Source organism: Ambystoma mexicanum, chromosome 4p, assembly GCF_040938575.1.
Source record: "Ambystoma mexicanum isolate Mex_15411 chromosome 4p, UKY_AmexF1_1, whole genome shotgun sequence".
Taxonomy (NCBI): Eukaryota; Metazoa; Chordata; class Amphibia; order Caudata; family Ambystomatidae; genus Ambystoma; species Ambystoma mexicanum.
Genome location: NC_090927.1, coordinates 1,202,963,074 through 1,202,976,866, shown reverse-complemented (window position 1 = coordinate 1,202,976,866; position 13,793 = coordinate 1,202,963,074).

The following is a 13,793-nucleotide window of genomic DNA, read 5'->3' as shown; positions in this document are numbered from 1 at the left end:
GAGCCCGGCGCTTCCAGCGCTGGGATAGGGCATATTTATGAGCCTGGTGCCACTGGCGCCAGGACTGGGTCCAAAAGGTCCCAATTGGGACTGGTTGGCACTCGGAACCTGGGTTATGGATCTGCTTCCAAGGGAGTTGGGAAAACCCTGACCTATTGGAAGCAGAGATCATGACAGTACCCCCCCTCAAGGCCCCTCCCAAACCGGGCTTCTCCGGGGGTTTTGGCTTGTCAGGAAATGTTCGGTGAAATCTTTTGATTAGGCGAGGAGCGTGGACATATTCAGCAGGTTCCCAGGATCTCTCTTGGGGGCCGTAGCCTTTCCAGTCAATTAGGTAGAATAGTTTAGATTTGGAGATCTTGGAGTCCAGAATGCTTTTGACTTCAAACTCGAGTTCTCCATCAACTAGGATAGGTTTTGGAGATTTGGTTAGTCGGGTTTGAGGTTGCACGGGTTTTAATAGAGAGACGTGGAAGACCGGATGTATCTTCATGTGCGGGGGCAAGTCCAACTTGACCGCTACTGGGTTTACTATGGTAGTGATGGAATAGGGACCAAGGTATCTTGGGTTGAATGTGCGTGGCCCTTTTAGAGATAGATATTTGGTGGATAACCAGACTTGATCCCCTACTTGATAGTGAGGGGCTTCCTTCCGATGTTGATCTGCTCCTTTCTTGTATTGTTCTTTAGCCCTTTGGAGGTGAGAAACAGCTTCCTTAAAGGCTTGGGTGATTGTCGAATGCAGGTAGTCTACTGCTGGTGTTTCAAGATCTTGGAGGGGATCCAACTCCGAGGTTCGAGGGTGACTGCCGTACAAAAGAAAAAACGGGGTTTTCCCAGTTCCCGAATGGACAGAGTTATTGTAGGCATACTCGGCTATCCAAAGGATATCTTTCCAAGTTTTTTCAGTTTGTTGCAGCTTGCAGCGTAAATACTGTTCCAGAGTTTGATTGGTCCTCTCGGTTTGTCCGTCGGTCTGAGGGTGGTGACTGGTCGATAGTCTCACATCAATTTGAGCCGACCGACAGCAACTTCGCCAAAAATGAGAAATAAATTGACTACCTCGATCCGAAATTAGAACCGAAGGAAAACCGTGCAGTCGGACGATGTTTTCGAGAAATTCTCGGGCCAGAATTGCTGCTGTTGGCAAGCCTTTGAGCGGAATGAAATGCGCCATCTTGGAGAATAAGTCCACGATTACTAGAATCGTATTGTATCCGGAGCATGGAGGTAGATCGGTGATGAAGTCCATAGAAAGCGTATGCCAAGGGCAAGGTGGGATGTCAATAGGGCGTAAGAGGCCTGCTGGTCTTTCCTTTTGACTCTTGTTTTGGGCGCATACTCCACAGGACATTATAAAGTCTCTGATATCTTTTTTCCAAGACGGCCACCAGAAGTAGCGCTTGATCTTTTCTGAGGTCTTGGCTATACCGGGATGACCTTCCATTAAGGAGTCGTGATAACAAGAGATTACTTTTTTCTGTAAATCTGTGCTGGGTAGGTATAATCGTTCTTGGAAATACAATAAGTTGTCCTTTACTGCAAAGTCCTTTCCCTGCAGATGCCAATTCTGTATGTCTGCTGGAGTTACAAGTTGCCTGGCTTTATCCTTAACTTCCTCTATGGATTCTGTGGTGATTACACCCAGAATTCTCTGTTCGGGAATGATTGGTACAGGTTTAGGGTTGATCAAGTGTTCTTCCACTCCCATCCGAGAAAGGGCATCGGCTTTACCGTTCTTGGTACCAGGTCGATAGGTAATTATGAAGTCAAACTCGGCAAAGAATAATGCCCAACGGAGTTGTCTAGAGGATTGGGCTTTTGCGGTTTTCAAATATTGCAGGTTTCGGTGATCCGTAATCACAGTAACGGTGTGTCGGGCCCCCAGCAGATAATGCCGCCAAGCCTTAAAGGCAGACTTGATAGCCAGAAGTTCCTTGTCAGTAATCGTGTAATTGACTTCAGGAGGCGAGAATTTGCGGGACCAAAATGCCACGGGATGCAACTGATTGGTTACCGGGTCCTTTTGTGATAGAACTGCCCCCATGGCAAGGCTTGAAGCATCAGTTTCCACGATATAGGGGAGTTCGGGGCGAGGGTGTTTTAAGATTGGTGCAGAGATAAATTTAGTCTTCAAATCCTGGAAAGCTTGTTCCGCCTCGGTAGACCATTCAAAACGTTTGTTTTTCTTTAACAAGGCAGTGATGGGCTGGACTATTCGAGAGAACTCGGGGATAAACCTGCGGTAAAAGTTAGCGAAGCCTAACATGCTTTGCACACCTTTTACGGAGGATGGTGATGGCCATTTGAGAACTGCATCGACCTTCTTTGAATCCATACGCACTCCGCCAGGTGATAATATGAATCCCAAGAATTCAACTTCAGTCACGTTGAAAACACATTTTTCCAACTTAGCGAAAAGTTTGTGTTGACGCAATCTTTCGAGGACCATTTTCACATGTTTCCGATGTTCAGATTCCGATGAAGAATAAACGAGAATGTCGTCGATGTAAACAACAACACACACATCTATGAGCTCTCTGAGGACATCGTTCATAAAATATTGAAAGGCGGCCGGGGCATTGCAGAGTCCGAAGGGCATGACCTGATATTCAAATAGCCCATACTTGGTGCGGAAGGCCGTCTTCCATTCATCGCCCTCTTTTACTCGTACCAAGTGGTAAGCTCCTCTAAGATCCAGCTTTGTATATATGCATGCTTTTCTGACTTGGTCCAGGAGTTCAGGGATCAAAGGTAACGGATATCTATTCTTAACGGTGATCTGGTTCAGGGAGCGATAATCGATACAAGTTCTAAGGTCTCCTTCCTTTTTTGGAACGAAGAACAAAGCTGAAGAGGCAAGGGACTTGGAGGGACGAATAAACCCATTTGCCAGGTATTGATCCAGGTATTGTCGAAGGTGAAGGTTCTCAGGCTCGGTGAGGGCATAAATTCTACTACAAGGAGGAGTAGATCCAGGTATCAGGTCTATCTGGCAGTCATAAGACCTATGAGGAGGTAGAGAGTTAGTGTAACGCTCACCTGATTCTCGCAGAGGCACCGGTCTTGACTGGGCGACTACCGTATCTTCAAAGGTGATGTGTAGCACCCGGTTGGCTCTTTGGGCTGGACCTCTGTGCACTGTATGCCTGACGTGTAGAGTAAGATGTCTGCAGATAGAAAATATGGGGTTAATGAACTGGGGTTATTGGGGTGTCCCTATCTCTTTCCTCTTCTCCTCTCCTGTAGACCCCCAAAGGTTAACGCTCTCACCTTAGGTAAGTGAATGCCGAGCTCTCCATCTGCCTCGGGGCAGGGTGCTGTAACCAGTTTCTTCACTGGATAGGTAGCGCAGGCCTCTTGACTTCAGAGGACTGCTGTCCGTCGTTTACTGCACGAACGGTAAGTTTCGAGTCATTCAAATGTCTTTAAAGTCTTTAGTAATGATGTCTCTTGTTTTGCAGGGTTCCGGCGATGGCGGATGACGGGCTGAAGTGAGTTGAAGATGGAGCCCGTGTGATGAATAGAAGCGCCTGGAAGCACGTAAGTAAGCGCTTGTTGCCTGCTTCACTATGCGCTCTAACTGTCTTTTTATTTTGCAGGTACGAGTTCGGAGCGGCTGCAGGGTGCCGGAATACCCACTGGATTAGATGTGGAAAGGAGTAATGGCACGTGAGTATTAAAGTTCCCCAATGTCTTTAAACGCACCTTGTTTTGTCTTTCAGATGCGGGATGCAGCGCCGAAGAGTTGGTAAACTTTTGTCTTTCAGATGCCGGTATGCTAACCTGTTCTTTCTTGTCTTTATAGGTGTTGCTGAAGACTGGATTCAGAATGGTAAGCCTTTGCCTTTCAGATGCCGGAATGCTAACCTGTTCTTTCTTGTCTTTATAGGTGTTGCTGAAGACTGGATTCAGGATGGTAAGCCTTTTTCCTTAGGCCCAGGACCGGATGCAGAAGACACGATGAGCGTTCTGCTGCAGAGGTTGCAGAATAACGCAAAGCAAGATTCATCCACCGGGTGTGGTTTAAATAGCCTCCTGTAGTGCTTAGGTGTCTCCTTCCACAGCCACGCCTAAGTAAGAAAAGAGTTCCTGGTAAGAAAAGAGTTCCTGCCTTCCAGAAGAGTTCCAGTGTTCTGAATCTAGGGAGTGGCTCCAGCCCCACCCAACAGGAAAAGTAGTTCCAAACAGAAGAGCATCAGAGGCTCAACTGGCAGGCAAGTAAGCAGCATGGTCTGCTGAAGGAAAGTCCACCCAAGCATTATGAGCCCGGCGCTTCCAGCGCTGGGACTGGGCATATTTATGAGCCTGGTGCCACTGGCGCCAGGACAGGGTCCAAAAGGTCCCAATTGGGACTGGTTGGCACTCGGAACCTGGGTTATGGATCTGCTTCCAAGGGAGTTCGGAAAACCCTGACCTTTTGGAAGCAGAGATCATGACAGTTAGCCTGCTCCTTCCGGAAAACATCTTGGTATTCTAGGTATTCGGGAGGTAACTGGGGAGTCTCTGAAGAAATTGCTGCCAGTGCAACACCAGGTGGAGGGTGACACGTAGAGACACATTCTGGAAACTGGACCGTTCTTGCTCGCCAATCGATCAGAGGATTGTGTTTCTCTAACCAAGGTATTCCTAGAATAATCTGGAACTGAGGGGCCTTGATCACATCGAACACGATCTTCTCATGGTGTCCATCTTGACTTACTAGCGTCACCTCTTGAGTGGTATGCGTTACTGGCCCGGAGGCTATCTCCGTACCATCCACCGTAGTAATGACGTCCTTTACAGCCTTGGGACAAAGAGTTAGATTCATCCTCAAAACCATTTCATGATCCACATAATTGCCGATGGCACCGCTGTCGACGTAAGCTTCAATTGCATGTAATCGACCCGGATTATCAGGGCTAATGAGGACCATAGGTATCACGAAATGCGAGGTCACGGAACTGGTTTTCACGCTCGGCAAGAGGACCTCTATTCTTGTCGGGCGAGGTCGTTTCCCTGCTCAGAGTTTGTAACTGTGGTAACTGCAGCTCCTACTGCCTTCTTGGCAGGTTTCACCGGACAGTCTCGAAGAAAGTGCCCTGAGTTTCCGCAATATAGGCATAATTGCAACTGTTTTCTCCTTTCCCGCTCCCTTTGTGTTAGAGGACCTTTCAGACCCCCTATTTGCATGGGTTCCTCGGAGTCTACTCCTTTGGAAGGAGTGGGCGGTTTGGAAAATACTCGAGCATCAAACTTGGAACGATCGGCCTTCCTGTTCTGCAGTCTGTGATCTATTTGAACGACCAAGTCTATATAATCCGAACAGTCTTGTGGGGGATTCACTACTTGGGCTAAAACGTCTTTGAGCTCTCCACGTAGACCTCTATAAAACAGCGTAATCCTTTTGTCCTCATGCCATTGAGTTTCCACTATTAGTCTATTGAAAGATGCAATATAAGCCAAAAGGTCTTGATTACCCTGTTGCAACGAAAGAAGCTCATTGTCCAAGGCCTGCCCCTGTGCATGTCTTGCGAACAGTTTTTCCATACTAAGCTGAAAGGCTTGAAAATCATGGAGAACCGGATCATCTTGATTAACTAGAGGGATCGACCAGTCTGCCGCATTGCCACTAAGGTACGAAAGTACAAAAGCTACTTTAGCTTGATCAGTTGGAAAGGCTGCTGGCCGGCATAAGAAGTGCAACCGGCACTGATTGATAAATACCGCAAACCTCTTTGGGTCACCAGAAAATCGTTCGGGCGGAGCCAGAGGTACATTCCCAGGTAGGTTGATCTGCACTGGATTCATAGAGGATGTTGAAGGAAGATTTGCCCCTGATGCGGGTAGCGGGGTCTGTCCGGCTTGTGACTGTAGCAATTGTCTAGCAAGATCATCTGTTCTCTCCTTGGAAATAATTAGTTCCCTTCTTAGAGCGTTCGTTTCCTGACGAGCTGCATGCACTTCTGCCCTTAGTTCCCCAAGTAACCGGGCTAGGTGGTCAGTATCCGAGGTTTCCATAGCGCCTGGGCGAGAGTTTTGCGGTAGGCTTTGCGTTCTGTAACGCTCACCTGATTCTCGCAGAGGCGCCGGTCTTGACTGGGCGACTACCGTATCTTCAAAGGTGATGTGCAGCACCCGGTTGGCTCTTTGGGCTGGACCTCTGTGCCCTGTATGCCTGACGTGCAGAGTGAGATGTCTGCAGATAGAAAATACGGGGTTAATGAACTGGGGTTATTGGGGTGTCCCTATCTCTTTCCTCTTCTCCTCTCCTGTAGACCCCCACAGGTTAACGCTCTCACCTTAGGTAAGTGAATGCCGAGCTCTCCATCTGCCTCGGGGCAGGGTGCTGTAACCAGTTTCTTCACTGGATTGGTAGCGCAGGCCTCTTGACTTCAGAGGACTGCTGTCCGTCGTTTACTGCACGAACTGTAAGTTTTGAGTAACTCAAATGTCTTTAAAGTCTTTAATAATGATGTCTCTTGTTTTGCAGGGTTCCGGCGATGGCGGATGATGGGCTGAAGTGAGTTGAAGATGGAGCCCGTGTGATGAATAGAAGCGCCTGGAAGCACGTAAGTAAGCGCTTGTTGCCAGCTTCACGAAGCGCTCTAACTGTCTTTTTATTTTGCAGGTACAAGTTCGGAGCGGCTGCAGGGTGCCGGGATACCCACTGGGTTAGATGTGGAAAGGAGTAATGGCACGTGAGTATTAAAGTTCCCCAATGTCTTTAAACGCACCTTGTTTTGTCTTTCAGATGCGAGATGCAGCGCCGACGGCCTCCGGAGCGTGCGAAGAGTTGGTAAGCTTTTGTCTTTCAGATGCCGGAATGCAGTGTGAAGACCTCCGGAGTGCACGAAGAGTAGCTAAGCCTTTGCCTTTCAGATGCCGGAATGCTAACCTGTTCTTTCTTGTCTTTATAGGTGTTGCTGAAGACTGGATTCAGGATGGTAAGCCTTTTTCCTTAGGCCCAGGACCGGATGCAGAAGACACGATGAGCGTTCTGCTGCAGAGGGTGCAGAATAACGCAAAGCAAGATTCATCCACCGGGTGTGGTTTAAATAGCCTCCTGTAGTGCTTAGGTGTCTCCTTCCACAGCCACGCCTAAGTAAGAAAAGAGTTCCTGGTAAAAAAAAGAGTTCCTGCCTTCCAGAAGAGTTCCAGTGTTCTGAATCTAGGGAGTGGCTCCAGCCCCACCCAACAGGAAAAGTAGTTCCAAACAGAAGAGGATCAGAGGCTCAACTGGCAGGCAAGTAAGCAGCATGGTCTGCTGCAGGTAAGTCCACCCAAGCATTATGAGCCCGGCGCTTCCAGCGCTGGGACAGGGCATATTTATGAGCCTGGTGCCACTGGCGCCAGGACTGGGTCCAAAAGGTCCCAATTGGGACTGGTTGGCACTCGGAACCTGGGTTATGGATCTGCTTCCAAGGGAGTTGGGAAAACCCTGACCTTTTGGAAGCAGAGATCATGACATGATCACACCTGGAAATCGTCATTCCATCTGCTTGCAGAACATCTACAAAAAAACGTCCACAAACAACAGACATAGAACCCGGCCCACAGAGGAGTTTGAGGAGGGGACAACCAGTTTGGAGGGAGAGAGTCAGGGAATACACTCTCAAAGGTACCCATAGATTCATCACACAAATTCCCATGAGAAGGTGGACATGAGTTAGGTAACTCAACCCCTACCTGCGACAAGGGTTAAAACCACACAACAACTGGTCCCTTTACCAGTCAGGGATAGACAAGATTGCAACAAAAGGTGACGTTCGAAGACTTCCAGTCACTTCTGACCTGTGAAGGACAAGAAGGACAAAAATAACAAGACGCTAATGCAGCGACTGATCAACAAACCGCTATCAAGCATTCGAGAGAGATCTGCTCAACGTTTCAAAAGATCTTCCTAAGAACAGCAGTTGCTTCTCCTCATAGGTTAGCTTTAGCATTTTTGAGGGGTTCTCCCTTCATAGGTCAGTCAAAAATGTCCAAGACTTCCACGCCTCACCAACCACCACCGCGATTTGACACGCAGCAAAGGTCCTACCACACCCTGGTGAGCCATATAAAGGGGGCGGGAGGAGGAATCCTTTGTCCTCTAACATCCTTTGCTCTATATTTTCAGCCTGGGCTGTCCTCTATCAGGGAAATGCTCCACATGTAGACATTCACCCTCTATGGCACCATTTGACATTTGGACTGGGGGTTAGAACCAAATTAGTATGTGGCCTTTTGGGAACAATAGCGGGACCAGAGGATGGAACAACCTGCATGAAATAGATTTTCAATACTAACATTGATGAAAATCATGATTCTATTAAAGACACGGAGGGCGAAGCAATTTCTTTTATCTCAGCATATGAAAAAACTTCACAATTCAACTGAAAACATTAATAAAAATGACATTTCCCTCGAACATTAAGTGTTTTTAGTAGTTTGTGCTTGATAGGTTCTCCATTTCCATGCAGATCTTCGGACCAATCAATGTCGAGAAGCACCTACATGCTCCACTGAATTCCTGTCCTTCTCCTCTTATCATTGCTGCTTTTGACAACCTGTAACTTGCGCCCCAACCAGTAAACGCCCAAACTTCAATTGTTATCCGCCTCAAAACATCACCGTCCTGGTGCTTTGGACTCCATACCTGCATAGACATATACAAACCAATGTTGAACTCGACCATTGCCTCGGTGGGCAATCGTAAATATAATAAATAAATGTATGATTTCTTAAACTTATATGAAGCACTCTGTCCATGCATTCATTCATCTCTTTGAGATTGTAAGGGTGGGATAATCCTTCACCTCTGTCTCTACTAGAATAATGGATTTCTATGACATTAGTATTAAAAATCTGTATTCTATGTCAAGACCGGAGGCTTAGATTATGCTTGTTTAAAACCTACTCACCACCATTGTAGACACCTGGTCGATATGCCGAAAATAAACATTTAGAAAAACGACTTATTCAACCAGTCAGCTGCTTTCAAAAGTCTTCCAGACGTGCTCCCACATTGAATGCTTTAGACGCCATAGCGTCTCAAAATGGAATGTGCTCCATGCTGATCAATGTCAAGGTCTGAGCTGTCCCCCATGTCTTCATAGGCATTCAAGCATCTAATCAGACATAGGCCCTCATTACGACCCTGGCGGAAATCGCGGTGCAAAATGCACCATGGAGCACGGCGGAAAGCTGCCGATAGCGCCATGGGGGTTGGCGGATTTTCCGCCCCATTCCGACCTTGGCGGGGCGGTAAATCCCCATCCCCCATTTTACCCTTCCCCATTCCCATTTTTGCCCCATAGGGTATAATGGGAGTGGGGAAGGCGTTAATTACTCCACCTCAAAATACGGTGGCGTAATTAACGACAAGGTCCCGTAGCGCCATGGATTTCTCCGCCCGGAAAAACCAGGCGGAAAACGCTCCATGGCGCTACGGAAACTCGTAGTAGGGCGGACGGGTCCGCCGCGAATAACGCTGGCGTAAACCCACTCCGCCAGGGTCGTAATGAGGCCCATAGTCTCGGCTGTTCCGGCAAAGCTGAATAATCAATTTTTCTAAACCCAGGCTTCGTCATATTTTGAGACATAGACGAGACACCCGCTGGCGAAAACAATTTCCTGTCAACTTCCAAAGCTCTGACATCAGAAACTCTTTTGCATGAGATGAGACAGAGAAAAGTAGTCAATTTAGCCCATAAACCTTTCCTGGATGGTTCCATGTTCATTTGCCAACAGGATTTTTTTCGAAGTAATTTCCGATGCCGAAATTATTTCAGAAGAAATCCATCAAATTTGTATTTTTTAAATTTTGGGGGATCCCTCCCAAAGCCCCTCTTTCCCTATTCTTTTACCCTTGCCCCAAACCCCTCCCACCCATTGGAACCCTATCCCTTCCCCCATATATTTTGATGGGATTTTCTCAAAGTAATTTCGGTCATACCTTCCTGAACAATTCCTTGTTATCTGGCCAGCTCTACAATAATTTCAACACCTCATTAACATCCCACAAACCTTTAGTATTTAGGCGTGAGGGCTTTATACATTTTATTCCTTTGATCAGTCTGCATACGATATGTATTAATTGTCCGATATGCTTTGCCCATAGCCGCCAAAGCAGCTAGGAAGATCACCATGTGAATTACATCTGTTCTAGAGGGTTGAATGTCCCTCTCCAGACACCAGCTATGCCACTTTGACCGGGCTTTTTTTATAAGCTTTGTTAGTTCCTGGAGCCAGGGATTCTCTGATGAACCTCTGAGCCTCTCCTGAAAGTCCCAGCATACTCCAGAGGCTCTGGAAATCCCCCACGCTATTAAGTTCAGATTCCATATCTCCAATAATTGGTGAAACTCGACTGTTGGTCCCAGGAAAAATGTATTCCACTTGGGGAATTCGGATGGAATTGTCGTACAACATCTCTAACAGGTTAGGGAACTAGGCCTGTCCCTTCCAATCTGGAGTTACAATGATTATTCTCACTTTCTGTCTCCTTATTTGTGCCAGAGTCCTCAGCATCAAGGCCCCACACCTGGAGAAAGCCATCTGTCACTGTTGCTTCTGGATACGGTCTCCAGCTGTATAATTGTGGGATTTGCCCAGTGGAGTAACTTTGCTGAAAATGTTTGGGGGGACAGGGGTGGGGTGGTGGGAGGGTGGATGGTGGCTCTTAGGGATCGTTTCGGTGGAATTGTTTGAAAAAATGTGGTTGAATGGTAGATTTAACAGAATTCAGTCAACACCATTAATTCAAAGCCGAAGATACTGAACATGAAGAGCTGGGGTTGCGGGGGTGTCCCTGTCCCCCGCTCCCCATGTTTGATATTTTTGGCTTCAGCGATTGCGGGGGTGTCCCCTGCTTCTTCAGCATTGGTGGCAGGGGACCCAACAAAAAAAGAAGAAGAAAAAGCGACCCTGCAGCGTCAGATCCAACCTGCGTTAGATGGATGGATCTGCCGCTGCAGGGTACAGGAGAGGCGGCGGAAGGAGAAAAGGTAAGGTGGGGAGGTTTATGGGTGTACTGGCGGTTTGGTACCTCAGTCAAACAACCTAAATCACTGAGGGATAACAATATACTACTACACCACAAGAGTCCATTGCCATCGCTCTGTTATAACTTTCATGATAAGACTGGTGGCGTGTCTTTAAAATTCAATTGGGCCCCCACACATCTTCAGCCAGCCTGCCATGCACCCAGGGACACAACATAACATTCACAAAATTAATTCCAATAGAACATACAAACAATGCATTATTCATTCATTCAGACACAAAGGTCAACACACATATGCTTGCATACACCCTCACTCACACAAAAAAAGCACCCAGCACCTCCATTGACATACACTGTGTGCACACAACATATATATGTATATATACAATAACACCTGGAAACAGTGGCGCAACGTCCATTGAGCAGACCAGACTATATCACCCCCTGACCCCTGAAATTTTGGGTTAAGTTGACTTGACCTAGCTGAACTATAAGCCATGGCTGAAAGGAACAGATTCACTGGAATGCCAGCAATTCCCTTGATTTTGCCTTTCATTCAAAGGCACAAGCCATCCATTAATGTAGTGCGGTGGGTGACCAAGTATACTTGGTATCAATTTCTAAATGCCATATATCTTCAAACTTGGGTTCTGACAGCACCTTATATGCATACGTGCAGATAGATTTTTTCTACAAGATTCTGACAGATTGAAATTAAGGTATGTTTTGCTGTGTTCAAATTGCTCCAAGCAGTGGACTACCGAGCAGGAGAGGCAGGGGCGGGAAGCTGCCCCCATGGCTCTTTTAAGAGCCAGTTGAGAACATTTGTCATTGGGACACCTCTCCCGGAAGGCACCTCAAAGAGGGTGCCCAACAGCAAAGGTGTCCCGCTGGCAGGACAATGTGTGCTGAGCAATTCCTGCCCAGCACGCTCATTGTCCTGGCAGCAGGACACCTTACCTGTTCCGAATGGTAGAGGTGTCCCGCTGCCAGGACAATGTCCCAAGGAGCTCCGAGCAGCAGAGGGTCCTCACGTTGCTCTGTATCAACAGAGCATTACAATGTGAGCCATTAGGCACTGATGGGAGTGAGGGGGAATTTACTATTAGCAGGGCTTCTGTCCCTTTAGAAATGTGAATGGAAGGGAGTGATCAGAAGTGAGAAGAGCGCATAATGTTGCCTGCTTTATGAAATAATTACTATAGGGCCTCATTCCGAGTGCGGCGGTAAGGGGTTAACGGCACCGTTAAGGATGCCGGTGCCGTTAACCCTTACCACTGCATTCCGAGGTCCCTTAGCGGGTCCCGCTAAGGCCGGCTGGTTTTACCAGCCGCCCTTAGCGGGTCCTGTTAAGGGACCAGGGAGCTAATAACGGGCCCGCGATTTGCGGGCCCTTTATTAGCTCCTTCCCCATTCCCATTGAGCCCTATGGGGGCTCGAATGGGAATGGGGAATGGTTTTCGGAATGGGGACTTACTGGGTCCGCAAAGGTCGGAAGGTCCCAGTAAGACCCCATTCCGACACTGCGGACCCGGACACAGGTTTGGAGGCAGCCATGGTGCTGTTAGTACCATGGCTACCTCCAAACTCCAAATGACCCCCTATGTCTTTAAAACCCAAGGGGGATTTGTTTTGCTCACTTTAATTTACATGATGCTATTTTGACTTTGCATGCAGAATGGGGAGAATAAAACTAAAGCCATACTCCCATTGCTCAACATATTTCTATGACAATTTATATAGTGTATGGTTAGGTTACTATGAAAGGCTAGTTTATTATGTAATGTGGTTTGCTTCCAAGGCATTGCTATAAATAATTAAAGCACATGAAATTTAAAGCAAAACCTTGATAAATATCTATATCAACTAAACTTGGAAAGATGTGCGTGGTCGCTTAAATTGTCCGCATCTCAGTTTCACCATTTGACCAAGTGTGTGATCCTGAGAAAATCATTTAATCACATTGTGCCTTATCTGCAGCTCTGCAAGTGACTCTGATTCACTTCAAAGCTTATGTTAATGTATCATGGTATAATGATGGAAAAGCCTAATGACTATAGAGATGCTCCACATATAACAATAGTGCAATTTAGGTATGTTGCACCACAAAGTTATTTGTCACTTTGCTCATTTATGGCAAGTTATTCTAAAGTCACTTCCATGGTGCCTTCAAGTATCTTAGACTGATGATGCACCTTGCAATGTCTTTTTCTGTGCCGTCACTTCTGTTGGTGCAATCCATATAATTATTAGGAAGTTTGCATGTATTTCTCCTCAGAGGCCTCGGACAGAGCTCTAATGGATGAGTTTCCTGCATCTGGAATGATTCTGCAGTTTTATTTTTGTTGTTGTGTGTTAAAATGCCATCTTCCACTAATCTTACCAAAAAAGTAGATTGGGGCAGTGGTGGGCACCAATGAGACCATGCAGAATTCCACACATTGCATTTTGTTGGTCACCCCCCTTCCCTCTGCCCCCCAACACTCCTGCAACACCCAGTTCAGCACCCTGGCTGCTGACGTTGAGTCAGGCCAGCAAGGGTGAGGGACTGAGCCATGCAGGGCATCCTGACCCTGGATGTGTTGCAGCGCGGCTGCCAGGCATCTCAGCATTATGTAATGAGACAGTGCAAGCCTTGCTGGGCACCCCAGCTAGGCTCGCACTGTCCAATTACATAATTCATGATTGTGGCCCCCCTGCCCTCCCTCCAAAAGATGGGGGGACAAAAAGGCATGCCACAGAAATTGGGGGGGACAAAACCCCCTGTCCCCCCCTATAATTACGCCCATGGATTTGCCTGTACGGTTTTGATGTGAACAGGTCT